Raw genomic sequence first — 20,163 nt, forward strand, 5'->3', positions numbered from 1 at the left:
AGTCGATATCGGATAGAGTCGCTACAAGAAATAAGCCCTTCCGGACCAACTTTTACGTGGCGCTGAAAATTCCGTCACATTTGGCTTGTATAAGTGAAAATTTGCAAGTCATCACCTAAACGTCTTGAAGGGACGTAACAAAATTTTCGCTCCATGTTCGTCATGTTATAATTTCGATGTCGCACATATTAAATAGCGAAATCTTGGCGCCAATTTTTTACTAAATGTGATGAATAATGCACATTCTTCACAGAGCATAAAAGTGAGGCCCGAAAATTTTATTGGGTGAAGATTGGCAGCATCACTTATGGCCCAAAAGAAAAATAAAAGAAAAAACCCAACGCTTCATTCAACCTAATCAAAGCTTCAGTCCCTTCATCGCCATCACTAGTTGCGCTCTCATCCACAAACCATTGGCGACGACGACCACTCCTCTTTGGCGACAACGACCATTCCTCCTCTCCTGCGACGACGACCACTCCTCTCCAGCGATGACGACCACTCATCTTCCTCTATCTCTCTTTCTCTCGCTCTCTCTTTCTTCCTCTGTCTCGCTCTTCAATTTGTAATATGAACATGGCCAAATATGAGAAACTGTATTTTGACAATTTGACTGGATGAGAAATTGTAGAAGAACTTATTTTGACAATAAGTTCACTCAAAGGATAGAGCATTTGATACAGTTTCAATTTTTGATTTATGTAAATAACTCAACACATGCTCAATAATCGCTGACGATTTTATCAACTTGTAGATTTTGGTCTTTTTGTGTTCCAAATCACCCTATACCCATTTGTGGAAAGGCTTCTTGGTCCTGTAATGATTGCTCGCATTGGAGGGGTAATTTTTCAGCTCCTGCTCCCTTTGCATTGTTGTAGCTTCTGCATTTTTTTTTCTTTATGATAAATGTCTTTCGACGTAATGCCTACTAACCTATACTATTCTTTACCTTTGTTGTTCTTTTTTTTCCGGCACATGATTCCCATATGCAGATTATCACAATACCTCTGTTGTCAATTTTGCATCTATGCTGAAGAATGTCTTATCTGTAAGTGCAGACATGACTTTATATCTCATTTCAACTAATTAACACACTTGTATGCATCCTTGCATTACAAAGACATGGTGAACTACTATTCCACCATCATCTTGATACAAATCTCATTAACAACAAAACCAAACTACAACTCTGTCATCTTAACTGAAAAAAGTAAAAAGAAAATGACGATATCTACTCCACAACAGCTCACCAATTTGATAAAATAGGGGACTGATATGAATTGTCCTGATTATATTGTTAGTGACCAATTTCTCATCTGAACAATTGACTGAATTAATTCTACAATTGACTAGGACTTTTGTCATTTGTATTTTGACAATTTGACTCTTCTATGAATCTGGGCAATTTTTTTTCGGTGCTTAATACTCTTATGTTCAATGACAGTGGTGTAGATTTTGGCTTATATATTCCAAGTATTCAATTTGATATATGATAATGTTGTCATGTGTTCAATTGGTTGTTGCCCTGCACTTTGCATTCACCATTTTTTTTGAATTAATTCTCTGTTTTTCTACTTAGAGAAATTAATAGTCAAGTTTATTAAAATTCCATTTCAGATGCAATAATTTTCTCCTTTCTTTCTTTTCTTAATTATAAACTTTCCCATGAAACAAATATATTCAATGTGACATGTGTTTACACCATAATCAACCGAACATATCCAGCCTCAAAACAACTAGCACCAAGCACACGTATGTCACCACCATACTGCGATTACTTGCACAAAGTCCCACATCGGAAATCTACACAAACCTCCCACTTTCACCTCCCTATAAATAGGGAATAATATCCATGTGAAAGGGACTTCTCTCCACTTAGAAGAAGGACTTCTCTCCACTTAGAAGAGGGACTTCTTCTCTCCACTTAGAAGAGGATCCGGTCTCAAAGCTAGACCCTAGGTCTGGGACTCTCTTCTAGATCCCTGACCTAGGCATCTCACTTGTCATCTTTATATTCGGGTCCAACCCAATGTACAAATGTAATCATACACTATTATAATGAGAACACACTTCTCCGTGGGACGTAAAGCTCCATTCATTGGGTGAACCACGATATCTTGTCTTCTTTACATTTATCGCTTGCCCAAGTCTTTACATACATGCTTAAGGTCCTCACCTTCATCCATCATCCATCACACATCATCACTAAGTTGGACTCATTCTTGGCCTAACCAATTTGAGCATCACCGCTTACGGTCTGTGGAATTGATACAAAAGGCTTATGTCGTTCTCCACTTCCTCAGTGCCCTTCGGCACCCATACAATCTTCATCATATAGCTTGTGCGATGCCTTAGGCACCCAGCCATCAACCGGCCCTGCTGCTCATGCCTAGCCATAATGCCTTTCCCAATGCGAAGCTTTGTGTTGCCTCCGCACCCTCGCCTAGTCACATCGCTTGCGACAGCAGACTTTGTGTTGCCTTCAGCACCCTCGTGCCTAGCCACATCGCCTTGCAACACGCAAGCTTTGTGTTGCCTTTGGCACCATCGCGCTCCAGCCACATCGCTCGCGGACACGCAAGTTTTGTGTTGTACTCGCACCGTGCCTAGCCACATCGCTTTGCAACACGCAGCCTTGCGCAGGCCTTCGCACCATCATGCCTAGCCACATTGCCTCGCGACATGCGAGCTTTGTGTTGCCTTCGCACCATCGCGCCTAGCAACATTGCTTTGCGACATGCGAGCTTTGTGTCCCCTTCGCAGCCTCGCCTAGCCATATTGCCTTGCGACATGCGCAGCTTTGGTCCTCCGCACCTCCGTGCCTAGCCACATTGCTTTGCGACATGCGAGCTTTTTGAGTTGCCTCCGCACCCTAGTGCCTCAGGCACACGCCTCGCGACGCAAGCTTTATGCCTTTGGCATTCCTTTGCCTTTGCGCATCTTTGTGCCTAGCCATATCGCTTGCGACATGCAAATTTTATACCTCGCACCCTCTTGCCTAGACACATTGCCTTGAGACATGCAAGACGAGCCTTCGCATCCCTTCGCCGCACTCTCATGCCTAGCCACATTGTTCTGCATCACGCAAGTTTTGTGTTATCTTCGCACCCTGCCTGGCCACATTGTCTTGCGACACGCAAGCTCTGTGTTACCTTCGCACCCCTGTGCCAGACACATCTCGTGTTGCCTTTGGCACCCCTATGCCTAGCCCCTTACAAGAATTTGCACCTCAGGCCCGGCTCCAAGGCTTGACAAAAGCCCAAGTATTCGCAAGAATGTTATTGATGACCATCAGCCATCATGCGCAAAAGCTTCACAAAGCCCCACTAAGACTGCCTATTTGCCTGCCGAAAGGTGGGAACCCAATCAAAGAACATCATGACATCCAGAACTGCCCAGCCAGCAAATAAAGCACTAAGTCCAGATGTCATCTCCATTACCACCCTCTAATTACGTGGGCAACAGCTTCCGTCCAAAGCTAAAAAAGCAATTCCAAAATTCCACTCCAGGAGAAAGCGGTGGACCCCACCTCTTGCATATTAGTTATTACAAATTGGCCTATGAAGCCAATTGCCCAAAATTTTCAAACAAACATAGAAGAAAACATCAAACTGATTTGCCAGACCCAAAGACCCAGCTTGCCGAGTCTTCAGTGGGAACCCGGGGGCTCAGCCTATTTCCTCCAAAATCAAGCACAAACCAAGGCAACCCAGCCAATCTTGCCGAAACAACAACACAGCAGTTTCTGCGAAATGAGGGCCTCCAGGAAAAAATTCAATATATCCCTGCCGAACGGCAGTTTCTATGCTGAAGGAGAAACTCAAATTTCTCTCACCGAGCACTAGACCAACAGCTTAGATCTGTAAAGATAGCCCAGCCTAAATCCCTTGCAAAAGGACTACATCACACAAACACACAACCTCAATTCAAAGACAAGTCCTAGGTCCCTTGCCAAACGGCAAGGACCGTGGAAATAAAATGAAGGACAAGGTCCCAAGTTAAGTACCTACCAAAGCTCACGGATCAGCTCCAACTCCAAACCGGTCCAGCTTCTAGGCCTCGGTCTCTCGCCGAGCACTCCAAGGGACCTAGCTCCAAGACCTCACTCAATTCAACACCTACCGAAGGCCCAGCTCACGGTCTACCACACCCAGCTCTCACCTTGCCCAAGCCCTTGCCAAATCTCCAAATGGCCTAGCTCTTTGCAAAAGCCCAGCTCACATAAGTTTGGAAGAATCCCAGGCCTTTCCGAACCTAGACCTTGAGGTGACAACTCACTGTCCCAGGTCAGCACGTGCCGAAACCTTGAAAAAAAAAAAAACAAAAACAAAAAACAAGAGTGAGCACCATATAATTCTTCGGAACTCACCCTTGCCGAACGACAAGGGTTGAGTAAAGGGAAAGGTGGCCTCCAAAACTAGAAGCCTTACTGAGGCAAGCCCAGCAGCCACGTCTCCGTTCCAAAGCGGGAGGTACCCCAGGTCCCTCTTGCCGAAACTAGAATGCCAAGTCCCACTTGTAATGAGCTCACAACGGAGGAGTTATGTTTTTCTCTGGACACCCAAACAACAAGGCTCAAGCTCCAAGCACAACGCAAATCATCCTGACTCAGCTACTTTGCCAACACCTACAAAATATGGAGACTTAGCCAACTTGCCGAACGGCAAGGGATGGGCAGCAACAAAATGGAGGCCTCCAAAATGGCAGCAATTTACCTCAGAAATCGGATCTAGACACCCAAGTCACAAGGAAAGCCCAGCTCAGTTTTGCCAAAACCAGCTAATCCCCGAGGTCCAGCTCGTACAGCCCAGCTTGTACCAATGCTCTACACACCCATAAGCAACAAACAAAAATCATCAAAGCAAGTCCCAAGTTACTTGCCGAAGGCTTAGTTCCAGAACCTACAGAATTTCAAATAGCCAAGCTCACGGGTCCAGCTCAACTCCAATCCAGCAGCCTAGCGTCCAAATTTCTTTTCAGCACCCCGCTCAAAATCCAAACAACCAAGGCTCACACGGTCACGGCTCCAAGGTTTTACAAGGATGCCCAACAAAATGCTCAAGACAAGGCACCCAGCTCTATTCGAAAGCCCAGAGCCAAGCCGAAAGGAACGTGCCGAACGGCAGGCTCCATGCATAAATTTTTGGAGGCTCAAAAACTCACAAAGTGCTTGATCTCACCGAAGGAAACAGACCCCAAGTCTTGCCGACACCTACAAACCATGAGGACTTAGTCACCTTGCCGAAGGATCAGCTCCAAAATTCAGTCCCAAACTCACGGCAGAAATTGATCAAGACACCCACCAACCAAGTCTGCCGAAGGGCTGTGTGCCGTGCCAAATATCCAAGCTCCCACCAGCCACCACCAAGCTTGCCGAAAAACCGGGACTAGGTACCTTGCCGAACGACAAGTCCAGCAGAAAATCAACCCGACGCCTGCCGACAATGAACTATTGTCCAGACTTTCCCAAGCAACGAATCTGAGCCCAGCTATCCTTGCCGAAGCTGTGTAGTGCCGACGCCTTGCTGAGACCCAGCTTACAAATCTCACTTCCCAAGGACATCGCAAGGGGCCCCTCACAGTTTCCAATCAATCCTTGCCGTTCGGCAAGGGTTGAATTGTGGCTACCGAAGCTAGCTCCCAGCTCCAACTCGAGCTCTGAAACCCACCGAAACAGGACCAGCTCCAATCACCCAATCCAAATTGACGAAAAACAGGTGGGGCAACCTAGACCACCGCAAATGCCCTACCGAACGGCAGGAGCCGTGAAGGAATTTCCGAGACCCTCGTTTGAACCCACTGTAGACTCGACGCCCGAACCTTGCTGAACCTGCAACGTGCTGCCAAAAAATACCTGCAATCACCCTTGCCGAACGGCAAGGGCTGTTCGAAGTTGTAAGGATGACTTCAAGAACCCAAGTATACGGGCTCACGGTTCTTCAGCTCTAATATTCTTCTCCAACAAATTTTGGATGGCATGAACAGCTAATAGGGGACTTGCACCTCTTCTCCAATCTTTGGACTCACCTTCTCAGCACTTGCGAACCCAGCTTCACCAAGCTCCACTTCTCCGACCCTGCTCAAGACTTGGAACCAGCACAAAACGGAGGAGTCATGATTTGATCAAGACACCCGCTCCAAGAGCCCAGCCCCACTCAAAGGCCAAACCCGTGCACTTCCAAAACTCCAATGGTCCGGCTCCAAGAAAATTATCAATATCCCAGCTTCACCCCTCCTACCGAAGCTTCAACCACAACAACACCAAATTTCAGAGGGTCCAGCAACCTCCAGATTCAAGAAAGGGGCTGGGTGGAAGAAGAATGGGGACTGAAACTCAACGGGTGCCAGGTCCGTTGTTGACTCGAAAGACACGCCTAGATCCAGGTCATGTTCCAAACCTGCCGAAGGGAGGGAGGCTTTGAAACTTCCTCTTCACATAAGTTGCCAAACGGCACCCCTCAAAAAATCTTACCCTTGCCGAACCATGAGCTGCGTAAAACATCTACAGTCCCCTTGCTTCCTTTCGCATAGACCTGGCCGAGTGGCACGTCTTATGTAAAGAAAATCATGCTGCCCAGCCCCTACGAAAAACCCCAGCTCACTACTTCTCCAACCTTGCTGAATTTATTACCAAAGCCCACAAAGGCAAAGGCCCAGCCTTCTTGCCAAAAGCCCAAACTTTGGTCACCATGGTCCCAGCCTCTTGCCATACGCCAAGCCAACTAATGCATGGTACCCTTGCTGAACGGCAAGGATTCGCTCAAGCAAAGTGATGTGCTCACGGGTTTCTCTCATTGCCGAAGCCAAGACCAGACTCAGCCCCAGTGACCCAGCTTTGTGACTCAGCCACTCACGCAGCTTCCTAGCCAAACCTCAAGCCCAGCTATTATTCAAGATAGGCTAAACTTGCTGGCATGCCCCAGAGGCTCAAACCCTTAAAATCTTATTTTTCCTAAGCCTTGCCGAAGCTCAGCACTTTGCCCGGCCCCATTTTGGCCCCTTGCCGAACGGCAAGGGCCATGCCAACTTTACTTAAGGTCTGCTGCCCACCAAAAAAAAAAAAAAAAAAGGGGGGTGGGGTTGAGAATGTCTTGGCCTCCTTGCCGAAACCCACCAAGGGCCTAGCCCTTGCAAATCGCTTACACTTGGGTCCCTTGCCAACACCCAGCCCAAGGGAATTTTGCTGAAATCTCTATTAAGGCCCAGCCTTTTTATCTAAGGTCTTTGTCAGGAACCTAAGTATACTCCAATGGCCCAGCTCCTTGCTCTTCAAAATTTTGCTCCCAAGGCCCCCTTGCTAAAACTTCAAGGCCACGGCCTCACAAGCTCAGCCCCACAGAGCTCACCCCGGCCTCCTTGCCAAAAGTCCAGTACCCAGCTACCAACAGGTCCAAGGCTCACACAGCTTTTATTATACCTTTCAAGTGTTAACGCAACTCTAACTTGCCAACTTGGGGGACTAGGGACTGCCTACGGCTCCCATCGAACTGAATGCTCGGTCACGATTACGTTAAACCTAACAAGTTCTCAACCCGTGGTTACTTGACCGCGAACTTGGGACTACTGCTTACACCATAATCAACCGAACATATCCAAATTTCAAAACAACTAGCACCAAGGCGTACACGTGTCACCACTATCTGCGACTTGCACAAAGTCCCACATCGGAAATCTACACAAACCTCCCACTTTCACCTCCCTATAAATAGGGAATAATATCCATGTGAAAGGGGGACTTCTCTCCACTTAGAAGAAGGACTTCTCTCCACTTAGAAGAGGGACTTCTTCTCTCCACTTAGAAGAGGATCCGGGTCTCAAAGCTAGACCCTAGGGTCTGGGACTCTCTTCTAGATCCCTGACCTAGGCATCTCACTTGTCATCTTTATATTCGGGTCCAACCCAATGTACAAATGTAATCATACACTATTATAATGAGAACACACTTCTCCGTGGACGTAGCCCATTCATTAAGGGTGAACCACGTATATCTTGTCTTCTTTACATTTATCGCTTGCCCAAGTCTTTACATACATGCTTAAGGTCCTCACCTTCATCCATCATCCATCACACATCATCACTAAGTTGGACTCATTCTTGGCCTAACCAATTTGAGCATCAACAACATGCACGAGTGGCAAAGTGCACTCTTTACATTATTATTATTCCTTCTCTTCTCTTCCTATGCCATGCTTGCACTATATGTATGTCCAATCCGATACGCATTAATAATATTTCTTCCCAAAAGCAAAAAGCTGGTTGAGTTAAGAACTTAAGAGACAACCTCCCATTGTCTAATATGCATAGAATCAAATTAGACGTACTTAATGAGAATGGTTGAGGCACGCTATTTATGAATATGATGAATGCAGGAAAACTGTAGGTAGGGGAAAGCCATTTGAGAGCCACTCAGACTTCTAGTTTTTGTTTCTAGGCTTATCATTCCACAGTTTGATTTAGTTTTGTAGTTAGAGATCCTTGATTGCTGATTGTGATGATAGCTTGGAGCAGAAGAGCTCCGTATAAATTGAGGGCCAAGAATTTACTAGGGAATCGAAAGGTCTTTGTGACACCTTGCCCACACTTGATAGGATATGTGGTTTCCTTTTTGAATATTACAAGGCAATTAATGTTTAGTCAACTGTGAATTTTTGTGGAATTTTTTCAATCTATTAGAGGTTCATGTTTCCTTTGTATTTCTGCCAAGCACATAACCGAATCATGGTTGTGCATTGTGTTTTTTTTTTTTTTTTTCTGTTCATTTAATTAATTTGTTGAAGAGCTTGTTACTCTTGCTCTTACATATTTTCAGCTATTCCCTGTATGTGCTTTGTCCATATTTTCTATTGCAGCATAATGCTCATGGAATTCTAAAATTTCCTACAATCTTTCTTGGACATTGGCTCTTTATCAAGGATACTGGACGGCATAATGAAACTTTGCCTTCAGTTTTGCTGGAACATTGAGAACCAAGAAAGCAATGCAAATACTTTTGAATTGGAACACATTATAGAGGTAAACATCATTGTTTTGCGAAAATATTATCTTCTTGCAATTATCGGCAAGAATAATTTCCACATACTATACTGCTGCAACTGTCCTGGGAATTTACTCCTTTGTTGATGCCAAAGTTGGTTTACCTATCTGGTTATCTCTGACAATTGACTAGCTGTTGTGTTCCTTCCAAGTGCCAATATATGGTTAGTATAATGGTACAAGTAAGGGTGTCGAACCACAGGGACCGATTGGACCTCTATAAATTACTAGTTTTGAAAGAACCCTAACTAAAAGTGAAAGTGACAAGTTGAGAGTAGTTTGTGTTGTAAATGAAAGATAACTTAAAATGCAAGACGAATGTAGCAGCGAATGAGATATTGATGTAAGAAGAATAGGGATGAGACCAGGGATTTCGAATTCACCATTGCAAAACCAATTCCATGTTTATAAAATTAAACCGTATTCAACTACCAACCTGTTTCCAGAGTTCGTTTTACATATATATGATCAGCCATATGATGTGTGGTTTTGATCAAATTCTCCTAATATGCAACCTAATTGGGATGTTCAACTTTGGTTCCAAGTTAAGAGTCATTACCATGCAAGAAAACGTTAAAGAACCAAAGAAAACACATGGCAGGATGTTTGCATAGCATTCTCTTCATTCATTCACATGTCTACCAAGATTAAGCATGATGTTTACAATAACCTTGACTAGATAATCTGTAGGCAACCCTAATGGTGATCAAACATTAAAATTGACAAACAAATTTAACAATAGATTCAGTGAATGAAACAAGAAACAGATTGATGAACTGAATACTTTAACTTAGAAACATGGATCAATGTTGCAAGGCTACATCGAAATCCCTAGCTATGAATTTAGTTACACATCATGTTCACAAAGATTAAAACGAAAATAAACAACATGAGTGAAAATAAATTCATGAGAGGAAACCCTTGAACCAATTCTGATGTTGAACTTCTCCAAGAACAGCCTCCTGCGATGAGTCTTGATGGTGGAAATATATGGGCGGCTAGGGTTTTAGTGTGTGTGAAAGGGGAGAATAACAAAAAGAAGGATGTCTAGGGTTGTGAAATTCGTCCAAAATAAATAGGGTCTGTGAAAGTGGCTAAAAGGCAAGTTTTTATGGGGTAAAAGAGGTCAGATATTCCAAAGAGATCCTAATAAATCAGCCTTTATTTTGCACGTTTTTGCCTTATTTGGCACCTCCAAATCAGGCTAGAAATCCCCATTACTTTCCCATTCCGCTCTTAGTCTTTAAACAAGCCAGGTTCACTTTGGATCTTTATTTGGACTTCAAAACAGGTCACGAAATTTCTTTCCACGTTTGAATAGTGGCCAGCTCCAAAAATGACATGTTTTGATTTCTTTTGCCTTCAACTTGATCCTAAAGTAGGTGCAACTGCATACTAACACAAAATAGGGTAAAACGCAACATGTTTAACTCAAAAACATCACAAATAGACTAGAAATGGATGGTATAAATGTATAAATATATGAGTTATCAAATACCCCCAAACCTGATTTTTGCTAGTCCTCGAGCAAAACTGAAACTGAAAACACACAAGACACTAAAATCTAACTAGACCACTTTCGCTGGCTAAACGATTGCACTGAGCATGTGCAACAAGCCTTTAAACCCCTAGGTGTCCCTAGTAGGAGGAGTTGTGTCTCCTGGGGGTTTACAGTGATGACACCCACAAACATCTGCATACTTGCAAGCAAATTGGTTAAAGCATACTTATAGCGAACTAATAAGAACCAATGAAAGCTTAGTCATACATTCAAACCACTAGTCTGCCACTTGAAAGAATCATATCATAAAGTGTAAAAAATAATTACTCCATGTCCCATGTCTTCAAAGATACCATACTCAAATGCCAAAGATAGATATCGCCTCAACTCTAGTCCTCACAGATATCACTCATATTTTCACTCAGATCCTAAGGCACGGTCTCTCCTCAAACATATGTGAGTGAAGTTATGTAAAAGGAAATCAAAATCCTCACATATGAAATATGAAATAAAAGCACAATTTCTGGACAGATCTCATGAAGGGAATCAAACACTAAGAATATGGATAGCACACATACTTAGCATCACTCATGAATACATCCTCAAAGATCAGCTAGGTCTTTCACAAGGTTTGTAATGTTAAGGCTTAGGTCAGGGGCTATGAAAGAAAGGATAGGAAATACTAAAGCTTGGGACATACCAAAGTGTCTTCCTTGTGAAAGCAGCAAGCTCTCCTCTTGAATTGATCTTTGTTGTTTGTCCGTGGCATCCAGGATTCGTGCGATAATAGAAGGATTTAGAAATTACATCCTCTTTGATTTTTTTTCTTTTCTTTTCTAAAACTTTGTTTCTGTTTTCTTTCTTTTTTCTACAATTCCAGCACACATACCTCGGTACACACCACTTTCTTTATGTAGAGCTCGAATTATCTTTGTCTTCATCACTTTGGTATTCCCCAAACTATAGGGTATAGCTGTAATGGGCTAAATATCTCATATTGAGATAAAAGGATATGGGGAAAAAAAATGTGAGAAAAGAAAATGGCTAAACATGATTGGCTTCAAAATGGGGTAATGGCACACACATAAAGGTAAGAAATTAGGCCTTTTGGTGGTTAAGACATGCATAGCCTAACATCATCTCAATGAGTTCATTCATGAGTGTTACCAAACACATGGTATCTGCGAAAGAGAACAATTCTTAGCATTCAATCAAACAAAAATAATGAGATCATTTGAAATGAAGTTGAAGCAAAAAGATAGGAGTACAAACACTTTAAACCCTCTCAAAGAAGTAAATAGGCTCAAAATCACTCTCTAGGGTAGTCTCCACAATTCTTCTTCCAGAATTTGAGCATGATACTTTAACCACCATGATTCCAAGAGTAACAGCTTTGAAAAAAAAAATAATAATAATGATACGAACTTTTTCATGACAACACAGTAGTCCTCATTGTAAACCATAGCCCTCATATACATTCACATTAGTAAGCAAAAGCAAACTTTAACCAGAACTAGAAACAAACGAAAATCCCACACCCCCAAACCTAAACTAAGCATTGTCCTTGATGCTTAAAAAATGAATGGAATGGATGCAATGCAAATTGGCAGTGTGCATGGAATGAAATAAAATAAAAACTAAAAACTAACACAAATAAAAGGAAAGAACACAAACCCAGCTAGGTTGCCTCCTAGCAAGCGCTTTATTTAATGTCTAGGCAAGACATGGTAGTGTGTCTAAGTTGTCATAAACTCGAGAGAATCCATAACTACATAAACCTGCTCCTGTGAAACATTCTCCAAATAAGGCTTCAAACGCTGTCCATTGACCTTAAAACGGGTCCCGTTCTTGATGTTTTCTATCTCCATAGCTCCATGGGGAAATACTTGAAGCACTTTGAATGGTCCAACCCATCTAGACTTCAATTTACCTGGAAAAAGTCGCAAACGTGAGTCATACAAAAGTACTTTCATACCTGGTTGAAACTCCTTCCTAAGAATTGCTTTGTCATGGTAGAGCTTGGTTCGTTCTTTGTAGATCCTTGCATTCTCATATGATTCATTTCTGAGCTCTTCCAACTCATTGAGTTGGAGCTTCCTCACTGTACCAGCTTCTTTGAGATCAAAATTGAACTTCTTTATGGCCCAATATGCACGGTGCTCAAGCTCCATTGGCAAATGACATGCCTTTCCAAACACCAGTCGATAAGGGCTCATTCCAATTGGGGTCTTGTACGCTGTGCGATACGCCCAAAGTGCATCATTCAACCTTAGTGACCAATCCTTCCTTGTAGGGCTGACGGTTTTCATCAAGATGTTCTTTATTTCTCTATTGCTGATTTCCACTTGTCCAGAGGTTTGAGGATGGTATGGAGTTGCCACTTTATGTGTGATGTTGTACTTCTTCATCAATGCCTCAAAAGGTTTGTTGCAGAAGTGACTGCCACCATCGCTAATGATAGCTCTCGGAGTTCCAAACCTAGTGAAAATCATATCTTTGAGAAAATTCAAAACAACTTTGTGATCATTAGTTCTTGTAGCTGTTGCCTCAACCCATTTTGATACATAATCTACTGCCACTAGTATGTATATGTATCCAAAAGAAGATGGGAATGGTCCCATGAAGTCAATTCCCCATACATCGAACAGCTCTACCACTAAAATGTTGTTTAATGGCATTTCATTCCTGCGACTGATGCTCCCATTTTCTGACACCTATCACACTTAGAGCAAAAATCAAAAGCATCTTTAAACAATGTAGGCCAAAAGAAACCAGATTGTAAAACCTTTAAAGCTGTCTTTTTGGCACTGAAATGACCTCCGCATGCCAATGCATGACTGAATGTTAGTATGCTTTGTCGCTCACTGGAACACATCTTCGAATGATTTGGTCAGGGCAATACTTGAACAAATAGGGCTCATCCCACATGTAGTGTTTCACCATTGAAAAGAACTTCTTTCTCTCCTGAAAAGTCAAATCATCTCTAATTACACTAGAAGCAAGATAATTGACAAAATCAGCATACCATGGCTCTTTATCTTGGATGACAAAGAGTTTTTCATCCGGGAATGATTCGTTGAGAGGCAAAATTTGTCCATCTCCATGGTTTTCATCAACAAGGCGCGACAAGTGATCAGCAACAACATTTTCACTCCCTTTCTTGTCTCGAATTTCTAGGTCAAACTCTTGTAACAAGAGTATCCATCTGATCAAACGTGGTTTAGCATCTTTCTTGGTCAACAAAAACCTAAGAGCTGCATGATCAGAGTAAACAATAACTTTAGAGCCAACAAGATATGAACGAAATTTCTCTAAAGCGAAAACAACAGCAAGCAACTCCTTCTCAGTTGTAGAGTAATTGAGTTGAGCATCGTTTAATGTCCGACTTGCATAGTAGATTACGTGTGGCAGCTTATTTACTCTTTGACCTAAAACAGCACCAATAGCATAGTCAGAGGCGTCACACATTAGCTCAAAAGGCAAAGACCAATCTGGGGCCATAATGATAGGAGCAGAGGTTAGTTCACGTTTCAAGGTATTAAATGCATTCATACAATCTTTATCAAAGTGAAATACAACATCTTTGGCCAAAAGATTGCACAATGGATGAGTGATCTTGGAAAAATCCTTAATGAAACGACGATAAAAACCAGCATGTCCTAGAAAGCTTCTCACTCCCTTCACTGAAGTAGGGGCTGCCATATTTGAGATGATGTCAATTTTTGCTTTGTCAACTTCAATACCCTTGCTGGATATTACATGCCCCAACACAACACCTTGTTTCACCATAAATTGACACTTTTCCCAATTGAGAATCAAATTTGTTTCCTGACATCTTTGAAGCACTAGAGAGAGATGGTTAAGACAAGTATCAAAAGAAGAACCAAAATTGAAAAATCGTCCATGAATACCTCAATAAATCTCTCAATCATATTCGAAAGATTGCCAAGATACATCGTTGGAATGTTGCTGGGCATTGCAAAGGCCAAATGGCATCCTCCTATATGCAAAAGTGCCAAAAGGACAGGTGAATGTAGTCTTCTCTGATCTTCTGGAGCAATCGCAATTTGATTATAACCTCAATATCCATCAAGAAAACAATAATATGAGTGACCACTAATCGCCAAGCATTTGATCAATAAAAGGCATAGGAAAATAATCTTTTCTAGTGTACGAATTCAACTTCCTGTAATCGGTGCAAACACGCCAACTAGCTGCAGGTCTCATTTGAACAAGCACTTTATGCTCATTTTTTACCACTGTGATTCCAATCCTCTTAGGCACTACGTGAACAGCGCTGACCCATTTGCTATCTAAAATCGGGTATATGATACCCACATCTAGCAACTTCAACACTTCAGCTCTCACTACTTCCTTCATGTGTGGATTGAGCCTTCTTTGTGGTTCACGAGTTGGTTTCGCTCCCTCCTCCAATAAAATACGATGCATGCACATGGTAGGGCTTATTCCCTTGATATCTGCAATAGACCAACCAATGGCTGATTTGAACTCTTTTAGCACCCTAATTAGCTTCTCTTCTTCCAAAGGGGTGAGGTCAGATGCTATGATAACTGGGAGAGTTTCAAACTCAGCTAGGTAAGCATATTTTAGATGTGATGGAAGTGGTTTAAGCTCAAGTTTTGGAGGTTTAACAACAGAAGGGGTCAGATGTGTGGCAGATGGTCCTAATGGCTCTATAAGAGGTGAAAAAGTGGAGGGATATGGTTTTAATGCTTCCAAGGCTGCCACCATCTCCATGAGCACTTCTTCATCAAATTCATCTTGAGATTGACTCAAAACATATTGTAATGGATCATTGGATTGTGCCAGCAAAAACTTAGAGAAAACAAGTGAATCAAGCACATCAATCGAACAACAATCAAGTGAACTAGAAGGGTGAGAAAGAGATTCAAACACTTTGAATTGTACAGTTTCTCCTAGCACAGTCATGGTGAGGAGACCATTTTGCACATCTATGATAGTCTTTGCCGTGGCCATAAAGGGTCTCCCAAGCAAAATAGGTAACTCACGATCATGTATAGGAGCCTCTTCCATGTCCAACACTACAAAATCAGCAGGCAAAATTAGTTTGTCAACTTGAACTAAGATATCTTCCACTATACCTCTTGGATATTTCACTGATCGATCGGCAAGTTGCAATGAAATAGTTGTTGCCTTCAAACCCCCCAAACCTAATTGAAGGTACACTGAATAGGGCATTAAATTGATGCTCGCCCCCAAGTCAAGCATAGCCTTTTCAACTAGCGTGTCTCCAATGGTGATATTGATAGAAAAACTGCCCGGATCCTTGAGTTTTGGTGGGAGCTTTCTTTGAAGCACAGCACTCACATTTTTAGACACCATCACCTTTTCATTAGGTCCATACTTCCTCTTATAAGTGTTTAGCTCCTTGAAAAATTTCCCATATGCTGGCATATTCCTAATGACATCAAGTAAAGGTAAATTAACATTCACTTTACTTAAAAGATCAAAAATTTCTTTAAATGACTTCTCCTGCTTGCTTTTGGCAAGTCTTCCAGGAAATGGGATTGGAGGAGTGTAAGGTTTTTCAGCCTTGTGAAAATTTGGAGCTTCATACGAAGAAGTGGCATTGCTTGGATCTTCATTCGGTTTCTCATGCTCTTCTTGAGTGGGGCCTGCATTCACATGATCAGATTCATTAGTAACTTCATTGCCAACTCTATTATCAATAACCTTACCACTTCTAAGTGTTATGACCGCTTTGGCCTGCTCTTGGTTCCTTTGAAGTATCACCGGTTGGCTTGGAAATTTCCCGGGTTCTCTTTGACTCAAAGCATCAGCAATCTGACCTAATTGTGTCTCCATTTTGGTTAGAGCAGCTGAATGTTGTTGGAGAGTACTATTGGTAGTTTGCTGGAATTGAACGGTGTTCTGAGCTAGCATTTTGACAGTATCTTCAAGTGTAGTGGCAGGCTTTGGTTGGAAATTTTGAAATTGATTGTTATTCTTCCATGAGAGATTGGGATGATCTCTCCAACCAGGGTTATATGTATTAGAGAATGGGTCATTCCTCGGCCTCTGATTGTAAGAATTCATGAGATTCACTTGCTCTTGAACGAATTCGGGATAAGCCTCACTAGCTGAGCATTGATAAGTAGGATGACCTGGTATGTTGCAAATGGCACACACCTCAGCTATCTTAGGCGCCATATTGAGCACGGAATCGAGCTTCTTTTCCAAACTAGCCACCTGCAAAGCAAGATCATTATTAGAACTCATTTCATACATTCCAACTCGTTTACCTCTTGTATCTTTGTGTTGAGCATTAGATCCCAACATCTCATAAATGTTATATGACTCTTGCGCATTTTTCTTCTTCAAAGCTCCACCTGCTGCATTATCCACAGTTGATTGACATGTTTGGGTTAGTCCATCATAAAAAATTTGCATTTGTAAGTAAAGAGGTAACCCATGATGTGGACATTGCAGCAACAGGCCTTTGAAACGCTCCCAACATTCATTGAAAGGTTCTCCATCATCTTGTTTAAAGTTAAAGATTTGCCCTCTCAACGTAGCTGTCTTTTGAGTTGAGAAAAACTTCTCCAGAAACTTCTTAGCTACGGCATCCCAAGTGGTGAGCGAACCAGGTGCTAAAGTCATTAGCCAATTCTTTGCTCTATCTTTCAATGTATAAGGAAAAACCCTCATCCTCAGATTTGCTTCACTCACTCCCTGCAAAGGTAAACCACTCACAACATTGTAGAATTCCTTAATATGGGATAATGGGTCTTCGTTAGGTAAACCATAAAAAGAAGGAAGCATGTGAAAATGAGAAGATTTGAGTTCATAATTTCTAGCTTCAGTAGGCAGCAAGATGCACGAAGGTGAATTTGGTATAACTGGTTGAGCATAATCTTCCAAAGCTCGGTTGTCATCGTTATGGCCAGCCATCTCTTCTTCTCCGCAGAGTTATAGTTATCGAAGGAATCTACACTCGTGGGCTAGAAGAACTATTGTCCTCTTCTATACGGCTAGTCTGGGCACTAGTTGATACAGAATTCTCAAAAGTGTTGCTCTTTAACCGTTCAAGTCTTTGGCCTATTTCAGCAAGTGTATCTGACATATACTACCTGACAAACAAAAATAAAACGAAATTAGGGTTTGAGAACAAGCAATCACAGAGAACTGAAATCAGTCCCCGGCAACGGCGCCAAAATTTTGTTGTGTTCCTTCCAAGTGCCAATATATGGTTAGTATAATGGTACAAGTAAGGGTGTCGAACCACAGGGACCGATTGGACCTCTATAAATTACTAGTTTTGAAAGAACCCTAACTAAAAGTGAAAGTGACAAGTTGAGAGTAGTTTGTGTTGTAAATGAAAGATAACTTAAAATGCAAGACGAATGTAGCAGCGAATGAGATATTGATGTAAGAAGAATAGGGATGAGACCAGGGATTTCGAATTCACCATTGCAAAACCAATTCCATGTTTATAAAATTAAACCGTATTCAACTACCAACCTGTTTCCAGAGTTCGTTTTACATATATATGATCAGCCATATGATGTGTGGTTTTGATCAAATTCTCCTAATATGCAACCTAATTGGGATGTTCAACTTTGGTTCCAAGTTAAGAGTCATTACCATGCAAGAAAACGTTAAAGAACCGAAAAAAACACATGGCAGGATGTTTGCATAGCATTCTCTTCATTCATTCACATGTCTACCAAGATTAAGCATGATGTTTACAATAACCTTGACTAGATAATCTGTAGGCAACCCTAATGGTGATCAAACATTAAAATTGACAAACAAATTTAACAATAGATTCAGTGAATGAAACAAGAAATGATTGATGAACTGAATACTTTAACTTAGAAACATGGATCAATGTTGCAAGGCTACATCGAAATCCCTAGCTATGAATTTAGTTACACATCATGTTCACAAAGATTAAAACGAAAATAAACAACATGAGTGAAAATAAATTCATGAGAGGAAACCCTTGAACCAATTCTGATGTTGAACTTCTCCAAGAACAGCCTCCTGCGATGAGTCTTGATGGTGGAAATATATGGGCGGCTAGGGTTTTAGTGTGTGTGAAAGGGGAGAATAACAAAAAGAAGGATGTCTAGGGTTGTGAAATTCGTCCAAAATAAATAGGGTCTGTGAAAGTGGCTAAAAGGCAAGTTTTTATGGGGTAAAAGAGGCTGTCAGATATTCCAAAGAGATCCTAATAAATCAGCCTTTATTTTGCACGTTTTTGCCTTATTTGGCACCTCCAAATCAGGCTAGAAATCCCCATTACTTTCCCATTCCGCTCTTAGTCTTTAAACAAGCCAGGTTCACTTTGGATCTTTATTTGGACTTCAAAACAGGTCACGAAATTTCTTTCCACGTTTGAATAGTGGCCAGCTCCAAAAATGACATGTTTCGATTTCTTTTGCCTTCAACTTGAATCCTAAAGTAGGTGCAACTGCATACTAACACAAAATAGGGTAAAACGCAACATGTTTAACTCAAAAACATCACAAATAGACTAGAAATGGATGGTATAAATGTATAAATATATGAGTTATCACTAGCCCCGCATAATTCAAGGGTGTAGGTTATATTGTTTGGCTTTCACAAGACTCCCATAGCTGCTCGCATTATTTAACATGTTATATATAATGTTGCAATATGTGGACTTCATCTTCAATTAGGTTTTGTTTTACTTTGTTCAGGAATTTAACAAGAAATGAAACTCGAATTTAACAAGAATTTAACAAGGAATTTAACAGGAATTTACTTTGTTCTGGAATTTTCTTCTTTGTCTGAGATGTCTTTGAAATTGGTTTTTCAGATGTAAACTTGAGTCCTAGCCTTGAGATGAACAGTTTTGCTTGTGGGAATTAGGTTAGTGCTTAGCATGGTCAATCTTATTTCCCAAGCAAAATTCATTAACATTAAAAAAAGCAAGATTTCAGACAAGTCATACAAATTAAGTCTACTAAAAATTAAAAACTTCAGTGGGGGATTCTAGAGATTAAAATTCATATATTTTTTTTTCACTTCAATGCAGGTTTGATTCTATACAAGTGATATTAGATGCTGAGTTTGGAATCATGGGTGAGATGCTCGGGAGGAGGGGAAGATCAATCCATGGTGTAGGTGTTTTTCTTCGCATGGAGACCTCTAGGTTGCCTTGGTTGAGGCACTCTCAGATGGGCTTCATCCACTCCTTCTTCAATAGCTTCAAGTTTTGAGTTGAGTGAAATTTATGATCATCTCAAAATGCTATCAACTAATTTCATCACTTTGCAAAAGGAGAATGAAGATTTGAGAGCCCAATTGAGGTCTGTTTTGACTGCATCTCATGGCTGATCAGCACCACTCAAGAGGTAGCAATGGTGTCCATTCTGATAACGACTATTATGATGAACTAGCAAACCACAACCTTGATGAGAACTAATTTAGGGTTTATATCCATATGGACCATATACTTGCTATATAGACTTACTTTTGGTTGTGCAAAGTCTAGAATTAGTTTGGGATCTTTATTTTGGAACACACTTACTCTCTAGACTTACTTTTGGTTGTACAGTCTAGAATTAGTTTGAGATCTTTATTTTGGAACACAGTTGCTCTACACTTACTTTTGGTTG

The 20,163-nt window shown here is 41.5% G+C and overlaps 2 long non-coding RNA genes and 1 other non-coding gene across 4 annotated transcripts; 2 read left to right on the forward strand and 1 right to left on the reverse strand.

The window, feature by feature from the left end:
* The first annotated feature begins 331 nt into the window (after positions 1 to 331).
* On the forward strand, positions 332 to 19,873 carry LOC103331077 (uncharacterized). 2 transcript variants are annotated; one of them, XR_016126184.1, is made up of 4 exons: positions 332 to 840; positions 993 to 1,048; positions 8,850 to 9,012; positions 19,581 to 19,873. It is a non-coding gene; the product is annotated as an uncharacterized LOC103331077 (long non-coding RNA). The 2 variants fall into 2 exon arrangements; XR_016126183.1 differs by having other exon boundaries at positions 8,913 to 9,012.
* LOC148917714 (uncharacterized) lies at positions 3,185 to 4,915 on the reverse strand. Its single transcript, XR_016125828.1, has 3 exons — positions 4,716 to 4,915; positions 4,431 to 4,627; positions 3,185 to 4,304 (listed from the first exon to the last, which is right to left on the reverse strand). It is a non-coding gene; the product is annotated as an uncharacterized LOC148917714 (long non-coding RNA).
* Positions 16,983 to 17,089, forward strand: LOC148917715 (small nucleolar RNA R71). Its single transcript, XR_016126567.1, has one exon. It is a non-coding gene; the product is annotated as a small nucleolar RNA R71 (small nucleolar RNA).
* Positions 19,874 to 20,163: the final 290 nt, after the last annotated feature.

This window comes from Prunus mume, linkage group LG4 (assembly GCF_029339155.1).
Source record: "Prunus mume cultivar Tortuosa linkage group LG4, ASM2933915v1, whole genome shotgun sequence".
NCBI lineage: Eukaryota > Viridiplantae > Streptophyta > Magnoliopsida > Rosales > Rosaceae > Prunus > Prunus mume.